This window comes from Asterias amurensis, chromosome 22 (assembly GCF_032118995.1).
Source record: "Asterias amurensis chromosome 22, ASM3211899v1".
Taxonomy (NCBI): Eukaryota; Metazoa; Echinodermata; class Asteroidea; order Forcipulatida; family Asteriidae; genus Asterias; species Asterias amurensis.
The window spans coordinates 10,245,254-10,264,906 of record NC_092669.1 but is presented as its reverse complement, the minus strand read 5'-3'; the positions used below and the strand labels follow the sequence as shown (position 1 = coordinate 10,264,906).

General features: G+C 40.0%; 1 protein-coding gene across 1 annotated transcript in view; it reads left to right on the top strand.

The window, feature by feature from the left end:
- The first annotated feature begins 4,218 nt into the window (after positions 1-4,218).
- The window catches only part of LOC139953599 (DNA damage-regulated autophagy modulator protein 1-like), a 91,933-nt gene continuing 76,498 nt past the window's right edge, over positions 4,219-19,653 (top strand). Inside the window, exon 1 of the mRNA XM_071953069.1 lies at positions 4,219-4,547. The gene's annotated coding sequence lies outside the window, so the exon portion shown is untranslated. The remainder of the gene's footprint in view (positions 4,548-19,653) is intronic.

Here is a 19,653-nt window from a genome sequence, read left to right as displayed (position 1 = left end):
GAGAGGACGGAGCCCGAATCCGAATCCAAAGCCGAAGCCATGGTTTCGTAACGGGCCATAAAGCCCGGTTCATACTTCATGCGAATGCAAATGCGAAGCGAATTTGACGTGAATTTGACACCACAACCCTCCTTTCGCAGCGATATTCGCAAGTGAGTAGGGCAAAGTTGCCCTGCTGCGAATTATTCGTTGCGAATTTGTGACGTCAACATTCGCTTCGCATTTGCATTCGCAGGACGTATGAACCGGGCTATATTCGGATATTCAAATATAATAAGCGACAATCGTAAACAGTTACAAAATTGTGATTTTTAATTCCTTCACAAATCTACTGCAAATGAAGCGTTAGAAAAATTGTCCAGTTTAAGATTGATTGGGGGGCCAAGTTGAAGGCACGAAGTGAAGGGTCCCGAAATTTGTTGTTTCCACTTTATTTTGGTTGTTTTGGGTGTCACAAGGGCTGGGGTCGATGTGGGAAGTGGGCCACTTTTAGCCCCCCCCCCCCCTCCCCCCATTCATGTCATGTTTGTAACTTCCAGGTTCCACCCCCATAATTACCACGTCCCTATATGATTAATAATATCCCACTCTGAAACAATGTGAATAAGCTTTCCCGCGTATTCCATGGTTAATTGATTGATTTCGTGTTTTATTCCAAAAGGAACAAACCCCCATCACCCTTGGGAAGCGTTACAACAATATTTAAAGGCAGGGGACACTATTGGTAATTAACTCTAAATAATTATTAGCATAAAACCTTACTTGGTAACGAGTAATGGGGAGAGGTTGATACAGTTTTCGAGAAAGAAGTAATTTTCCACGAATTTGATTTCGAGACCTCGGATTTAGAATTTGAGGTCTCGAAATCAAGCATCTGAAAGCACACAACTCTGTGTGACAAGGGTGTTTGTTTCTTTCATTATTATTTCGCAACTTCGACGACCGATTGAGCTCAAATTTTCACAGGTTTGTTATTATGCATATGTTGAGATACACCAACTGTGAAGACTAGTCTTTGACAATTACCAGTAGTGTCCACTGCCTTTAAAATATACATAATACCATTTACATCATGACATTGAAAAGAGGAGTTCGCAATTGCCTCAATGTTATAAGCCACAAAACAAATTATTTTGCATATTGAATTCTTTGAAGAAAAAAAAATTCCCCTTGGTCTCCAAAATGTAAAAAACGAAATGGAGAACACCCACCCCTCTCAACTGTTCCCTCTAACCCTAACCAACGCCTCAATGTCAATTGCTTGTTACCAAGTATGTTTTTATGCTAAAAACTGTTTTGAGTATACCAATAGTGTCCAATGCCTTTAGGTCGTTAACAATTTTTACTTTTTAATTATGACGTTACTAATTAACTCTTATTAATACACGCGTAGAGGCGTCAATAACTGTATTATGATTGGCACAGGTGCAAGTGTCACTGCACTAATTAGAAATCAACAACTTTGTGACATTTATTGATTCCAGACGATGTTCGCCAATTATGTTGGTGTTACAATGAATGAGTGTGATATGCAAACATAGTGCTGGGTGTAGGAAGCTGTAGTGGGAAAAAGGGGGAATTCTATTGACAAGTTTCTTGTGACCGCTCGAGAAATGATGCGATCATGGAAGTATTTTGTCTGGTATGATTTTGGTCTAGATTTATTTTCATTGTTGTATTGTAAAAAAGGCATGGTGTAATTTTTGCCTCAAGTTAATAAACTGACGAGAAAGAAGTAATTTTCCACGAATTTGATTTCGAGACCTCAAGTTAGAATTTGAGGTCTCAAAATCAAGCATCTAAAAGCACACAACGACGTGTGGCAAGGGTGGATTTTCTTTCATTTTATATTATCTCGCAACTTCGACGACCAATTGAGCTCAAATTTTCACAGGTTTGTTATTTTATGCATATGTTGAGATACACCAACTGTGAAGACTGGTCTTTGACAAATAACAATAGTGTTTTTAAGAGAAAACACTTTCTGAGGCAGAAAAGCATCAAGGTTATTTGTTTACTTTCAACGAACCTTCATATCACATAGATCGCCTGTAAGGCATGCTTTTGAAAAATGGAGGATGGTAGTTCGTTAACTCTTTCATAAACTATGTACTTCATCTTTAAGGCATGGTATACTCAGTGTTTTACCAAAAACTAATTGACGTCATAACAAGTGCATGTTCCTAAATCAAATGCTATTTTCTTTGAAGTCATTTCAGAAGGAAATGTTTCTTTTGAAGTTGAAATTGAATGGACACTATTATTATTATGAGCCACATTTGAACTTGACAGCACAAAATTGTCCAGATAGTTCTGTACTAGTTAATACTTGTCGTTAAATTAAAGGAGTGTGTGATTGTGTTAGTCGGGGTGTGTGGGGGTGGGAGATCATTGGCTGATGTCTAAGCCATGTAGGAGCCCGGGAAGGAAGTCTCACGTCAAGACTAGACAAGCAATCTCAAATTGAATCTCAGTTCTTCTTCAAATTATTGCCTTACAATGTATTCTAATGGAAGAAGCAAGGATAAAGACAGGTACCTGCTACTCAGATCCATTGATTTCATTGGACACAATGATATCATTGGATAAACGTGCAGTGACATGAGCTTTCCATAGATGCCCAACAAACAGTACACTCCTATCACGTCCGCCAAAGAATTCGACTGCGTATCTCTATGCGAAACGAATGTAGGTCAAAGGTGAATGTACACGCCGACTGGAGGCCGGTCTCTGGCGTTATTCACAAGCTTCGAAATGTGACGTCAGATATTCAGGCTTACATTTTGGAGATGCTATTTTGTTTTGCTGCGGCGACATTTTGGAATGATTGGCAGATTTTGAACAGAAGAGGGCTTGTATTAAACTGCCACTTAAAAGTTTTGAAAACAGGATATTCCATTTGCCGTGCCATCATTAACTTTCTCAAGTCCACTGATCTGAAACAATCATTTTATTCCAACGTTCCTGTTTGTCCTTGAACATGGATTATCAGATTCACCGATCGTAGATGTATGTTCTTATCTTAGGGAAGCAAGCGGAGCTACGCACATTTTAGTCATCATATCTGTTAGTCATCCATATTGAGGGGCCATTGTAGGGTTTTCCCACGTTGGCCTATAGGGGGACACTACCGGTTTGGAAAGATACAAAGTTAGGATTTGATGTTATCTACTTCCACCATGTCTTGACAACAAACGTGACTCATTGTATTATTAGATGAGGGGGTAATCCCTAAATAGTTATAAATCACCACCCGACGTCATCACACAAACACACACCCTCACATCAAAGCAATCCCCCCTTATGAATATTGGTATCGCCCATATCGTGATGATTTAATCACGGAGCAATACACTAACAATGACTTAATCATATAGATTTAGCACGAGGCTCAACGACCTACATGGTTAAACCGGGGTCGTCTCAACTTAAACTACCCCGGTGGGGTACATGGAAACCCCGATCGAGACACCCTTTCTCATTTGATGTAAAAGGTTCCGTATTGGGGGACTTGGTAATGACATTTGCATCAAATAAAATTATAATCATGATATAAATCACCCAATTCAGCGGTACCATGTGAATTTTAATAAACCTTTCATGAATGAATGAACGAACGCACGCATAGTTTCCTTCACCAACTATTTATCCACGTTTTGGTGTTGTTTCTGTGTTTCTCTGATTAGTTTTTTGTGTGAAACGAAAACGGTAGCTAGCAAAGTATGTTTCAAGTCTGTATCGAGATGCACGCTTTATTTTTCATTTCCTTTCCCAACAAGTGTGTTTGGGTTGGGACTCCATTTTGTACAGTAAGGGCCTGCCTTGTCCAGCAGGTGTATCTTGCTATCGTTTTGACTCACTAACCTAAAATCTCCACTCACTCACATTTTGCCCAAATTCTCTACTTCCCATCCCCAATCCAATTCATTCCATTTTATTCAAGTTTTACCTCAGTCAAAATAATTATGCTCCGAAAAGTTTATATTGGTCACCGACAGTTTCTGATTGGCGTGGCCTACCATAAGTGGTTTGTGCATTGAACGCATGGACAGGTGTGTCCACAGGAAATTAGGAGTTACTGATTGGCCAGTAGTAGTGGATATGTAAATGAAAGGCGGAGCTTAGCCGTGCAGTTTGTCTGCACGGGAGATCATGCTTGATTTTTACGTCACATCAAAAGGGGGAGGAGTTACACTTGAGGCTTGCGGTTTTCTTCATCCAGGAAGGAAATCTCCGTTAGTAATCTCCAAGCAAGTTGCTGCTTTCGTGCAACAGATTCCTTCAAAAAGGGGACAACACAGAAATCCAGTCACCACATGTGGTTTGCAAAGTCATTCTTACGGGTCTAGGGCTGTCGAACGAAGTACTAACTGCATTTGTTCCAAGTTCTAGAGGATATTTTGGCGTGTGCCGTGATTTTTTAAACAATTCGCCATTTTGATTTCGTCTGTTTGTTTGTTGCATAATCTTGGATTGGACGTCAATGAAAGCTTGGAGCTTGGAACGAACGTAGCGGTACTAAGGGGATTTTAATACCAAGAAGAGTGGTAAGTGATTTTAATATGAGATGAATTTGTCGTTAATTGAGATACAATATTAATTTGTTAGTTACAGCCCGAAAGATTCTCCATAGCCAAAGCAATGTCATTATGGGGCTGGAATAATTATTGCATTTGAATTTTTTAATTAGGCCTAATTAATTTGTTATTCTATTTTGTTCTCTGTTCATTGGAAAAGTTTCTGTATCCTGCCACCATCTTTTCATTCCTTCTCATTGTGAAATAAAATAGCATCTTATTTATTTGTTATTACTCAAAGGGGATGTTTCTTTTTGTAAAAATAAGTTGAAAAGTTGTTGCAAGACTTTTTTTAGTTTTTCAATTTATCTCCAATTCTAATGTTGGCACATGGCTTGCTGATTAAATTAAACCGACTTATTTGTGTAACTTTAATTTCTGTAGTGGGTGGGGTGAGGGGGGGGGGCCCAAGGAGTGGTCTGTGCTGTAGACATTTTATGCTATTGCGGCCATCTTGATTCTTGGTTGGGGTGAGGGGGGAGTACGAAAGCGAAACGAAACCGCATAGTTCTAGGAGAAAGGGGGGAGGCCCCCTGAAGTGGTCTGTGCTATAGAAATTTCATACTATTGCGGCCATCTTGATTCTCCCATTCAAATTAATGTAACCAAACCGCGGCCGGAATGAGAAATAGTCTAATCTCTTTGTCAACTGAATATAGCGTTAATTACTGTTATTTGAAAAAAGGAAAATGACCCAAGATGGTGGCAACATCATTGACTCTTTGCCTTTAGAAGAGCGATAACAAAACACACAATAAAAGTTATCACTGTGCAGTATTACCTTCTTGTTCCCCATTTCCCCAAACCTAACACAATGTTTCGCAATCGATTGCAAAATCCCTGCCACATCATCAGTGCCCACAACTTATCGCAATGAAACGTCCATGTGAAATAGGAGTGATGTAAAAGGATAGAGCAATTACAACGATCGTTGACTGCTGTGCCAAGTGGCTTGTGAGAAAATATTTGTCAAAACCTTTCTACAGGCTAGGGAAGGATAAATTTGACAAACCAGAATTGAACGCTGTACGTAAAAACAATCCTATCTTTCTGACCTTGCCTTAATACATAGAGCCCACTTAAGCACAAAAAGAAGCTCAGCATAAAGACTTATTTGCCCTAATATGTTTCCAACCAAACTACTGAGTCGCTTGTACAATCTGTGACTGGTATCCAGCTCATACCTGCTAAGCAGAAATTTCTTAAGTAATATTTTCTGCTTATAAATAAAAGCAGCTCTATGAACTTGGGCCCTAGTTATGTCCAAAGCACTCTTGTTTTTCTAATTCACTTAAAATTTCAGTTGAAGTCGTCTTTGATTGATTCATAAAAAGGATGCCGGCTTGTTTTGGCTGTCGCAATCAAAATAATTACTTAGTCATAGCAACAACAATGAGGTCCTTTTCCTTTGAGGAAAGTAAATTCAAATTTAATTCATCTTCGCTCTAGGCCTGGGTGACTTAAGTGAAAGGTGACTAGGGTTGAAAGTAAAAACTACCAGAGCGGGATTTGAACCAGTGACCTCCAGATAAACGTGCCGTTGCTGAGCTATCTAGCCCCTTTGTTGACAGTCTCCCTATTTTGTCAATATCTTTGTTCAGGCTGCCAGTCAGAAGCCATACAACTGTAACTGCCATGTAGCCATCAATCACACACTAGTATAACAATGTAAAACTGTCATTTTGTTGTCAGTTGTTGTAACTTTTTCAAATTGTAACCAAAGCCTTGATAAATTTGTCGCTGAATTGCTTTAAAACAATAACCATTATAACTTGTATGGCTCGGTGAACAATTGTATCTTACAAAAGTTAAGATCAGGTATGGAATTCCTAAATCCATGGCGTCATGTTGACTTGTTGCACTACATAGTCACATAATGTACAACTGTTAGTTTGTCATCAGTTGTATGGAACTTTTTCAAATTGTAATCAAAGCCTTGATAAATTTATCGCTGAACGCTTTAAAACAATAACCATTATAACTTGTATGGCTCGGTGATTAATTGTTTCTTACAAAAGTTGGAGTCACAACTATGACTATTACAAAATTCCTGATGTAGGCCTATCCATGGTGCCATGTGGACTTGTTGCACTAGTCATACTGGCCTGCTGCCCCACTGTTCGTACATCATCAAGGCTTTAATTTGGGGTAAAATTCCACAAGACATCAGGGCCTGTAACTCAACATTTTTATGGCAGACCAGAACTTTATTTTACTAAGCCCAAAATCTACTTGACTGAGAAAAGAACAGTGAGGGAGCTGGTATGGGATTTGAGGCATTGCATGGTGAGGTATCAATAGATTTGTGGTAACACCATGTGTGTACATACTTGCCAGATAGAGTTTGTTCTTAGAGAACTGTCGTTCTTTAATCTACTACCGGGGAGTAGATTTTCAGAATTCGGGAGACTTCTCAGTTCTCAAAAGAACTGTCCTGCTTTTTAACTACTACCTGGGCTGAAGGTATAGAAAATTGGCTGGGACTACTTCACTACAGGGGAGTGAGTTCTTAAATGGTCTCAACATTTCAACTAGCTTGCTCTAGTCATGATCAGGAGGTAGTGTTAATCAACTGAAAAACACAAGACCAGTTTACCAGCCCAACGTTAAATCCAGTGTAAAATTCGAGCCCTAATCACAAAAAGTTTTTATACATCGGTTGAGCAAGCAAATTAGTTGTCGTCAGTGGCCAAAATAATTTTGCGTGATCATCTGTGAATTAACAACCCTGTGAAAATTAAGGCTTAATCCACTCTATGAGTCAGGAACAGTGAAAAACCATGCACAATTTTTAGTGTGTAAGCATTTTGTCTTTGGTTGGTAGAACTAACAACTGAAATCAGCCTGTTGCGTAAGATTTGATGTTGTCATCCAATAGAGCTGTGTACAAATCGTGCCAACAGGACGGAAGTCCAGGCTATGTGGCTCTTTTATAAACATGCGACGCACAGGTTACATGGTCTATAAAGCCCTAATGTAATTTATGACCAATTTCCTGTATTTTGCCATCAAAAATTACCTAAATGGATAAATTTTGTTCCTTTGGAAGTCCATCACTCCCAGAAGACCCCATTTTATTATTCTTGAAAACAATGCTAAGGAAATCCAAATCTAATAGGAATTATTTTAAGGGTCATAAAAGTTCTGATGCCATTCAAAGCCCCTGGGATCTTGGATAAAGGTGTATTGCCACCGTTATGAAAACAGACGTGGCCTCTACAGGAATGCAGGCTGATCAAAAACAAAAAGTGGCAAATTTTAATCAAAAAAGTGCCTCTTAGTCTTAGATTGACTCTAGGGCCCAAGAACTGCATGCCTTATGCTTCACAGAGACAACAAAGGCGATTACCTTCTGGTCATTGCCCTTGAAATGCCCCAGGGTGCCCTTTACCAAGGAGAACGTACATGCCTTGGTGCCCTTGCCCGAAGCATACAGGCATGGAACTGCTTTTAAAAAGCACAAAAAGTTGCTACTAAGCAAAAATTCTGCTTACCAGGATATGGTAACCAGCCAAAATACCATTCAAAGTCCCTGACTGGTGCTGTGCGTTTTCTGGTATTTTTCTTTCGGGTACCAGATATTCATTTTGATTCGGGTTTCGGGTACCCGTTACCTCCAGACCTCAAGATTTATGTCATTTGTAAATGTCTTGTAAGTAAACAATGTAGAGGACAACCCCATCATTTTTAAATTTCAAGGAAATTTTGACCCCTTTTACCGAATCCTGACTAAAATCTTGTGAGGGGGAATGCTGTGGCTGGCTGGAGATGTGGTTTTGTACACTCATCACCTCGCTTAACGTGGCGGATTTGACGTCTTGATGACAAAAGCTTGACAGTTTTGTTGCTGTCTTGTCAACAGGTTGACACAGTATTCATCTGAAACTTTGTAATATTCTGAAATATTGTATCTTTGCTGGCAATTTGACCTGTAAATCAGCTAAATGTTGCCCAAAACCAATCTATGACTCTATCTTTGAAGGGTTTTAAAAAAAACAAAATGGTAGATTTTTTGGCCATGACATGAATCCCTATATATACTCACTGTGGATGAAGATCAGAGTATAATTTACTTGTAGAAGTCTCAGCTTCATTAGTCAAGTTTTTTTTGAAAAAAAAAAGTGAAAATCACACAGCAATGTTTTCAGGATAGTCGCGTTAATACGTTGTACATGAAAAAAAAAAATCATCTCACTGAGATGAAAACTATTTTTTGTATACTGTACATTGTTTTACTAATTTCTCAAAACACTACAGCACCTCATCAATAAATATTTTAAGAGAAGCTTTCTATCATCATTATCTTCAAACCGTATAAGTTTAAATATAAATCTGTTGACATTGTTTTTTGTGTCGTACAAAAAGTACCCAAACCCTTTAATGTTGAAAGTGCGAGGTCAACTCATTGGTAGCTGACCCTACTCTTAACTACTGCCCTGGGCTGAATTTTTTAAAGTAGGTTTATTACCTTCAATTAATTAGGAGAAATATAAGCCCATTGTGGTAAAAGATTCAATTTGGCCTAATTTGAAACTGTCCTCAAAACTGGGTCAGACATTGTAGACTAATCTATGATACAGTAGTCTTGCCTTCCTCCGTCCGGTCTTGCTATAGGGGCCATCAGAAAAGTCAATGTTGAAAAATTCCCCCAAATTGTGGGTGCAGTGTGGGTCAAAAGAATAAACTGAAAAAAACCTTAAAGAAACCCATTGTAAAAAACTATAGATGATGGAGATGTTTGTTTTTAATAAACGGCTCATTTTAGTGAAGCTTACTTCATTCTTCATTGTTATATTTATCACGAACCCATCCTTGGTTGGATCCCTATGGCTATTGACCCCTTGCACGCGCGTCACACGCAGCGACTGATGCCACGCTCACCAGGTTGGTGGTCAATAGGCTTATGTGTAAACGCCGCGTCACCTAAAATGCGAACTTCTCTAAATAACACATATTGACATTGACCACAAAAAAGGCCGCATCCAAGATTATTATGATGATGACGTCAGGTGAATTGGGTCAATACAGCAGTTATAAGTTGAATGGCTTCTGACTGGCACCGCCGAACATAGATATTGACAAAATTAATAGGAAGACATTCAACATTGGGCTACTCCATAGCTTAGTTGGTAAAGCACCAGTATGTTAATCCGGAGGTCACAGGTTCATGTCCCACTCTAGTAATATTTTCTTTTGTTCAACCGATATTTTGTGAAGGGACACATTTTTCTGCTTGAGTATCTCTTGAATGTTCAGCTAGTTCAATTTAAAGCCATTGGACACTTTCAGAACAGAAAAAAAGAAAAAAAGTTCACAGATTTAGAAATAACTTACAGGGTTTACAGATGGTAATAGTGAAAGACTTCTCTTGAAATACTATTCCATGAAACGCTTTACTTTTGAGAAAATATTAAAACGATATCAATTCTCAAAATCGACAATTACAGATTTAGTTAAAACATGACACTGCGAAACGTGCGGAAGCAAGGTGGGTTTTCCCGTTATTTTCTCATGACTCCGATGACCGATTGAGCCTAAATTTTTATAAGTTTGTCATTTTACATATAAGTTGTGACACACAAAGTGAGGGCTATTGGACAATGCTGTTTTATATACCGAAAGTGTCCAATGGCTTTAAACAAAAATTGTACGCTGTATGTGATTGAGGCATGGCCATCGTTTGCGACTTCTGAAGGGCGGAGCCTCACACTGTCAGTTATAAGGTCGGCAGGGCTTAATACATCAGCCAATTATGACGAGAACAATTCTGTATAAAAGACTTCCAAGAATGATAGAAATTTTACACCAGAGTTACTACACAAGCCTAATTGAAGCTAATTTATAGAGTTCAAGTTAATAATGCCTTCAAGGCGATTCAGACCATGACCACACAATGGGGGTCGCTCTTTGATTTAGCCCGACTAAAACAATTGGACGTTTGAGACCACGGAAGGAATTGTGTTATTGTTACAAACAATACTTCAATCTTTGATCCAGGACCATGCTTCTCCTCAATGACCTGGGCCCAATTTCATAGAGCTGCTAAGCACAAACATTTCCTTAGCATGAAATTTCTTCCTTGACAAAAAACAGGATTACCATCCGAATTTCCACGTGATTTTCAGGATAAGCAAACAACAGCTGAATACCAGTACCAAGCAATATGCAACGATTGGAAATTCGGTTGGTAATCCTGTTTTTATCAAGAAAGAAATTTCATGCTAAGCAAATTTTTCTGCTTAGCAGCTCTATGAAATTGGGCCCAGTATCAACACTGCTGGAGTGACAGCCGTGTCTATTTCACCAAACTCATCCTAACTTAGGATTATTCCTAGGACTTAAGCTGAGTTAAAGGAACACGTTGCCTTGGATTGGACGAGTTGGTCTATATAAAAAGCGTCTGTAACTTTTTTTATAAAATGCATATGGTTGGAAAGATGTTTTAAAAGTAGAATACAATGATCCACACAAGTTTGCCTCAAAATTGCGTGGTTTTCCTTTTACTGTGCGAACTAACATGGTCGGCCATTTATGGGAAGGTCAAAAATTTGACTCCCATAAATGGCCGACCGTGTTAGTCGACGAGGTAAAAGGAAAACCTTGCAATTTCGAGGCATGTTTGTGTGGATCATTGTATTCTACTTTTACAACATCTTTCTACCCATATGCATTTTAAAAAAAAACGGTTACAAACGCTTTTTAAAGACCAACTCGACCGATCCAAGGCAATATGTTCCTTTAAGTTCCGTATCCATACACGTTAGGACGCATTGAACCCATTCTAAGTTAGAACGGTTATTCGTCCTGTCTCGAGATAGGACTAATCCAAGCGTTTCGTGAAATCGGCTGCAGGTTCTTTTCATTAGCTGCACCACGCGTCTGGAACTCTCTACCACTTAATCTTACATCTTGTCTTTTCACCACACTATTCAAATCTCTTGTCAAAACTTATCTTATGTCACAGGTTTTTTCACGGACTAATTTTGTTGTGTGTGTTTTTTTTTTTGTTTTTTTTGAACACTCAGCAGGGAGGATGTGCGCATTACAAGTCTTTATTATGATTAAACTGTGGAAGGTGTAACTGTATCTACTATGTCTACAGGGCCAATATGATATGTTATTCAAGATAATTACAATGTAACTCTTTTTACCTTGCAAAACTTTGGTTTCATGTGTATTTTACCTTGAAGTATTAATTTACAGAAAAAAACACATTGTAATGAAACCCTCTATCTTATAATCAAATTAAAAATAATTTATACAGTTCTTGTTTTCCACAGTTTTAACGCTTATGGCGCATGAACATTATAACCCTTGATGACTGGTCCATTTAATAATCCTAATAATAACACAGCAATTTTAAAGCGCACTTTGTGACATTCAAAGGCGCTGGTCAAGAACAAGAAGAAAATTTCACTTGATATCTTTTTAGGCTAATCTGAAGAGATGGGTTTTGAGAGAATGTTGGAATAGTGAGATGTCATGTCTGCCTTGTTGAGACAGAGCCTTGAGATGTTGAGGCAGAGTTCCAGAGGAGGGGTGAAATGTTACTGAATGCCATATCCCCAAAGCCTAATAAACGGGTCAGGGGGACATAGAGCATGCTGCCCGATGACCTCAGACCCTGCCTGACACTATTTATTCCTTAAACCATTTCAGCTCCCATGGGAGTATACAGCCTGCGTTGCCAAAAAAAGCTACATTAATCACAAGATCTCTGCCCTCATGTGTACATTGTACCAATTTACTTGAAATTACCAAAGGTGTCCAGCCGTCGATTTCACCAAACTCTTCCTAACTTAGGATTAATCTTAGGACTTAGGACGAGTAAAGTTCCGTATTCAAATACGTAGGACGCATTGAACCCATCCTAAGTTAGGACGGGTTACTCATCCTAACTCGAGTTAGGATTAATCCTAGCGTTTCGTGAAATCGGCTGCAGTGCCTTTAAAGTGACCTGTGGTGCTTGGCATTTTGCATCAGGTAACTTGTTACAATTTTTGATCCGAACCACTAATAATTAAATACCCAAGGATTTTAGTTTGACATTGGTCTGAGCCCAGGGGCTGTTAACCCAGGAGCTATAGTCATGAATTCGGCCTCGACCAAGATTGAATGTAACAGCTGTTAATTTGGGCTTTGGTCTCTTGTGTATTATTGTTTTCATTATAATTAAATACTTTCAGTAAAGAAACCATGCCTCATAAGTGAACTTTATCACGGCATGGAGGAAGAATCACGGTAGCTCACAAGCCTGAGGAAACCTGGGGTGGATTTCACAAAGGTAGTCCTAACTTAGGACTAGTCCTAGGCAATGCTAAGAGATAGGACCAGTTCTAAGTTAGGACCAGTAACTCATCCTAACTTAGGACCAGTCCTATCTCTTAGCATTGCCTAGGACTAGTCCTAAGTTAGGACTACCTTTGTGAAATCCACCCCTGTTAAGGGTGCTTGTTATGTGAACCAGAAACTCTGAGGTTAACCCCTACTCTTCCAAGATAATTTTTTTTTATTCTTTAATGTGCACCACCAGTCCTAGTACATGAGACCTATGGGTTCAGGTCCCATCTGAAGGACAAAAGTTATGGTAAAGTATCTAACTCAAGGTCACACGTCTCATGACCTGGGCCCAATTTCATAGAGCTGCTAAGCACAAAAATTTGCTTAGCATGAAATTTCTTCCTTGATAAAAACATGATTACCAACCAAATTTTCAGTTGCTGTATATTGCTTGTTACTGGTAATCATCTGTCGTTTGCTTATCCTGAAAATCACGTGAAAATTTGTATGGTAATTCTGTTTTTATCGAGGCAAATATTTCATGCTAAGCAAGTTTTTGTGCTTAGCAGCTCTATTAAATTGGGCCCAGGACTCGAACCCACACTGTCTGCTGATCAGAAACATATTGTCGTGCATTGAATGAAAAAGTTGACAAAAATGATTACCTTATTAAAGGAACACGTTGCCTTGAATCGGACGAGTTGGTCTATAAAAAACGTTTGTAACCGTTTGTTATAAAATGCATTTGGTTTGAAAGATGTTTTAAAAGTAGAATACACAGATCCACACTAGTTGCCTCGAAATTGCGTGGTTTTCCTTTTACTGTGCGAACTAACACGGTCGGCCATTTATGGGAGTCAAATTTTTACTCCCATAAATGGCCGACCGTGTTAGTCGACGAGGTAAAAGGAAAACCGTGCAATTTGGAGGCATGTTTGTGTGGATCATTGTATTATACTTTTACAACATCTTTCTAATCATACGCATTTTATAACAAACGGTTACACACGCTTTTCAAAGACCACCTCGACCGATCCAAGGCAACGTGTTCCTTTAAGATCAGTAACCAATACCATGGCACTCCCTAAGCCCTCACTCAATCATGCATCTATCTCCCTACCAATCCCCCTTCCCCAGCAAGGCCCGATTTCATGAAATCTGTAGGCCGGTAAGCCCCTAAGCATGAAAAATTGCTAAGCACAGAAAAATCTTGTTTAACAGAAACTGGCTCCCAGCCCAAAATACCATAAAGTTTATAATAATAATACGGACATTTATATTGCGCAATGACCTATATAAATATACTCTACTGCGCATTACAAGGAATACAAAAAATGCAGAGAAAAAATGAAAAACAAATACACAAACAGAGCAAGAATGAATTAAATCGTGAAAACATTGTTGCAACTGGTGTCACGCTCATTGTTGATTAGCATTAGCAAAGAAATTTTCCAAGCATTATTTTCTGCTTAGCAGCTTCATGAAATTGGGGCCAGTGCCAATATTCCAATGTCTCCTTCAGACTGGTAAACTCTGCTAGTTTCCTGTTGAACTTGTCCGTCTCAAAACCATGCCGTGGCTTCAAATTCCTTGAGTTATTCCACGGCACAATCTTGCCAATATCTTATAAAATCACTCAGCGATAGTCATGGGATTCAAACTCTGGACTTACCACACCCCCCCCCCCTGAATTTTTATAAAAACCTGACGACTTTCTTCCACAAATGTGTTAAACTTCACACGCAGTAAACAGAGTCTCGCAAATTGACATGAACGTCAACGACGGGATACCGATAAATTTATAACATGTGCGCATTTAGTGAAAATTTATGAGTCATTACTTGATCATCAATTAAGTTGTTATAGCCCCACAAAGTCTGGTCACAGTGTTTGTGAAAAGTCTGTTGGCCTACAGCTGGATTTAGGAAATCTAAACCCTGTAACTTGAACCCCTATTAGAGGTCTGCATTGGTTGGGAGTGGGGGGGGTGATTGAATATTAAACCCATTTAGGACTAGGTCCAATGGTATTTCAGGTTTTAAAAGCAATGTTTTGTGCTTGCGATGAGCATCTCTATGAAATCAGGCTCGCCTACATGCACTAACAGAGCACGCATGCACACATGCTAACCTGTGAAATACTCATGACGTAAATAGGGGTAATTTCATAAAGCGGTTAAGCAGAAACAGAAACTGTTTGACAAATTTCTCTTCTAACAAAAATTGATTGGTAACCTGTTTCTGCTAAGCAATACTTCTCTTAGCTTAGCAAGTGTTTGTGCTTCCAGGCTTTATGAATTTTGGCCCAGGCCCAATTTCACAGAGATGCTTAAGCAGACATTTGTGCTTAACTCGTTCTGCTAAGCAAACAAAAGCAGGATACCAGTCACATGTGACATGGTAGTTTGGCTGGTAACCTTATTCTGGTAAGCATTATTTGTTGTGCTGAGCTACTTTTTTTGTGCTCAAGCATCTCTTTGAAGTTGGGTCCAGGTCTTTTGTGGCTTTGTCATCCGATGGGAGCAAACTTGACCTAGGCATTCTGAGAAACTTTGCGGTTTGGCTGTAAGTCTTGGTAGGATCATGGGGCAATCTTGTTTGATTTCCTTCGTAGTGATCCCTGGGGTGACTCGCAATCTTAAGATGGGGAGATAGGGTCTAGGGTGACCCCTTCATGTAGTGACACAGCTGCATGCTAGACTTTGTATCCACTGTGTGTAGGCATTGTGATCCAATGCATCAAGATTGTGGACCATATATCCTAAAAACAGGCTAGTTATAGCCATCCTATAATGCACCCCATCTCCCCCCATAAAAGCACCCATCCTCTGTACTCCAGTCCTTTTCCTGCACCCCTTCCCCCTTCAAAGCATACATTACCCTCCAAGTTACCCCCTACATCAATAACCTCCATGCACCCAATTGCCCCTCCATAGCCACCTACCTCCCCCATTACCGTCCCCATCCTGCACTCATCCGACTCCATGCACCCCAACAACCCCCCTGAGCAGCTATTCCTCTCACTACATGTGTCCCTTTCCTGCACCCAATCGCACCCCCCCCCTCAAGCACCCATTCACCTCAATACCCCTCCCTTTCCTGCACCCCATCGCCTTTCAAAGCACACATTCCCCTCCAAGCATCCCATCCCCTACACCACCAAACCAAGTCCCCCTCCAAGCAAGCACCCAAAGCAGCCCCTCCCATGAAAACCCCACCCCTCCCCAGTGCCCCATCCACCTTTGGTTGACAAATCAGTTGCCCCCCCCCCCCCACAGAAAAGCACCTGTTTCTTTCATCAGTACCCATTCCTTTCCTGCATCACATCGCCCCTCAAAGCATCCAATCCCCCTGCATCACCCACCCCCTTCAAGCAAGCACCCTAAGCACCCGCTCCCCAGTGCCCCATCCACCTGTTGTTGCCCAATCAGTGCCCCCAAAGCACACATTCCTCTCAGTATGATCCCATTCCTTTTTTCTGCACCCCATCGCACCTCAAAGCAACCAATCCCCTCCAAGCACCCCTCCCCTACATCACTCAACCCCAACCACCCATCCCAGTCCCCCTCCAAGCAAGCACCCAAAGCAGCCCCTCCCACTCCCATGAAAGCCCCACCCCTCCCCAGTACCCCATCCCCCTCTGGTTGCCCAATCAGTTGCCACCCCCCTAAAAAAGCAAACACCACAAGCACCCCCATCCAGTGCCCCCATCCACCTGTTATTGCCCAATCAGTTGCCCCACCCCCGGAGCACCCATCTCAGTGTTACCCAGTTCCTTTCCTGCATCCCATTGCCTCTCAAAGCACCCAACGCTCTCAAAGCATCCTCCCTACATCTACCCATCTCCTCTATGCATCCCATTCCCCCCTCCAAGCAAGCACCCGTAGCACCCCCCCCCCCCTTCAGTGCCCCATCCACCTGTTATTGCCCAATCAATATTAAAACCCTCAGGCAAAAACCATTACAGGCACGACATCAGTCAATTACTCATCCTCATGCCCTGCCTGTCCTCGCTGCAGATCTTTTAACATGGGATGTATGATACATTCTTTTATGGTCCATTTAGCGAGGAAGTTGGTGATCCCACCATTAGAATCGCCACCTTGTGTTGTCTGGTCACTTTCCGCCAACGCTCACCGAACAACAATATTAAAATTTCAGTGGCCTTATCAAATTAAAAAAAGTTAAAAGTCTGCTAATAGCCTCATGTTTCGACCCTAGCCAAGGCCAAGTGCGCTGTATTTTTGACCGAGTGAGGGCCCTTTAAACATATTTGCATAATTTCCGAGGGGTATATTCATTCATACCCAAAACATTTATATTAGAGACTGGAACACATTACCACCACCCATCACGGACAATAAGACCTTTAAAGGAGCCAATATAATCCACCTTTTAAGCAACTTAAAACTACGGCGCAACAAAAGTGACAAAATGCCTATCAATACTTTGCAGGACGAATCGCGTATAACCCCGGAACCCGGATGTGATAAAAATACTATTGAGAGCGCCCTCACGTGGTTAGACAAAGCAAAATTGTGCTAACTAGAATAAACAGTAAAAATACCATGTCACATGTACAATTTGTGCCTGGTAATCTGCTCATTATTGCTAAGCAGGGATTTTTTAAGCAGTATGTTCTGACTTGAAATTAGTCGTGGCCTGCGCAGACCCGAGGCCAGTGATTTTAGCATCGGACAATTGCCTGGCAGTCTTGTGTTTTTTTAATTGAATAATAGCTAGCATTGTGTACTATCTTTTAAGAAAATTCTGATAGTACCTTTCAATTCTCTTGAGTATCAAAGTAGGTCTATTCTTTCACATAATGATATCTACACGTCTAGGGCCCAAATTTAATAAAGCCTGTAAGCGCAAAAAAACTTGCTAAGCACAGAAAAGTGTTGCTCAACAGAAACAGGTTACCAGCCAAATTACATAAACTTTTCATTGTTGCAACTGGTCCACACTAATTTGTTGCTTAGCTAAGAAATTTGCTAAGCAGTATTTTCTGCTTAACAGTTTTTTTGAAATTGGGCCCAGACCTTCTCTTAGTGCTTGTTTAACTCCATCCGATGGTCTTATCAAATAAATTCTGGTCCAGTAAAGATTTTGAGCAATAAGTTCTACAGTCTTTACTTGCAGAGTCTTTCTGAAAGGCTTTTAATGAAAACACAACAAACTCACCAGTGGTTGATTGCACATTGAGCGAAGATCGATCTTGTTGTTTGTAACGATCTTAATTGCTTAGCAAAGTGTGAAGTCACAAATTATAAATCAATACGGATGACAACTCGTCTTAAGCTGAATCTTGGTGCTTTGTGAACACAAAGGTAGTTTGTTGTCTTGCTATATTATATTCTACTACCCCGGAGTAGTTTGTTGTCTTGCTATATTATGTTCTACTACCCCGGAGTAGTTTGTTGTCTTGCTATATTATATTCTACTACCCCGGAGTAGTTTGTTGTCTTGCTATATTCTACTACCCCGGAGTAGTTTGTTGTCTTGCTATATAATATTCTTCTACCCCAGAGTAGTTTGTTGTCTTGCTATATTCTACTACCCCGGAGTAGTTTGTTGTCTTGCTATATTATATTCTACTACCCCAGAGTAGTTTGTTGTCTTGCTATATTATATTCTACTACCCCGGAGTAGTTTGTTGTCTTGCTATATTATATTCTACTACCCCGGAGTAGTTTGTTGTCTTGCTATATTATATTCTACTACCCCGGAGTAGTTTGTTGTATTGCTATATTGTACTAACCCGGAGTAGTTTGTTGTATTGCTGTATTATATTCTACTACACCGGAGTAGTTTGTTGTCTTGCTATATAATATTCTTCTACCCCAGAGTAGTTTGTTGTCTTGCTATATTCTACTACCCCGGAGTAGTTTGTTGTCTTGCTATATTATATTCTACTACCCCAGAGTAGTTTGTTGTCTTGCTATATTATATTCTACTACCTTGGAGTAGTTTGTTGTCTTGCTATATTATATTCTACTACCCCGGAGTAGTTTGTTGTCTTGCTATATTCTATAACACCGGAGTAGTTTGTTGTCTTGCTATATTATATTCTACTACCCCGGAGTAGTTTGTTGTCTTGCTATATTCTACTACCCCGGAGTAGATTGTTTTCTTGCTATATTATATTCTACTACCCCGGAGTAGATTTTGTTTTTTTCAGGAGACTTCTAAGTTCTGAAAAGTCTAAGTTCTGAAAAGAACTGCCTGGTTTGTAACTACTACCTGGGCGAAAGGTAGAAAATCGGCTTGGACTATACCACTTTAGCTTAGAGACACGCTATTAACTTCAGTACCGCGGAGTGAGTTCTTAATTAGTCTTAACTTATGAAATAGCTCGCTCTAGTCATCATCAGGAGACTGTTAGTGATATGTTACTATTTTGTTGTTGTAGTTGTCGTTGTTATTGGTGTCTTTGCAGTGTTATTTTGTTGTTGCTGCTGTTTTGTGTAACTGTTGATGTTGTTGCACTGTTGGGTTTTTACCATTCGTCTTTAACTTTTAAAGATAGTGTGAAGGTTAACACAATGTCTACCGCCTGGGTGTACCTTAAAAAACAAATTCAGAACTGTTTCGCCAGTGTGAATAGGTTACATGTATGGACAGCTTTTTATATTCCGGCGTAAAATCCGGTGTTGTTTTGTTGTTGCTGTTTTAGTTGATGTGTTACTGTTGTTGTTGATACGCTGTTGGGTTTTTTACCATTCATCTTTAACTTTGACTGATTGTGTGAAAGATCAACAAAATCTCTACTGCTTGGGCGTAACCTTAAAAAAATA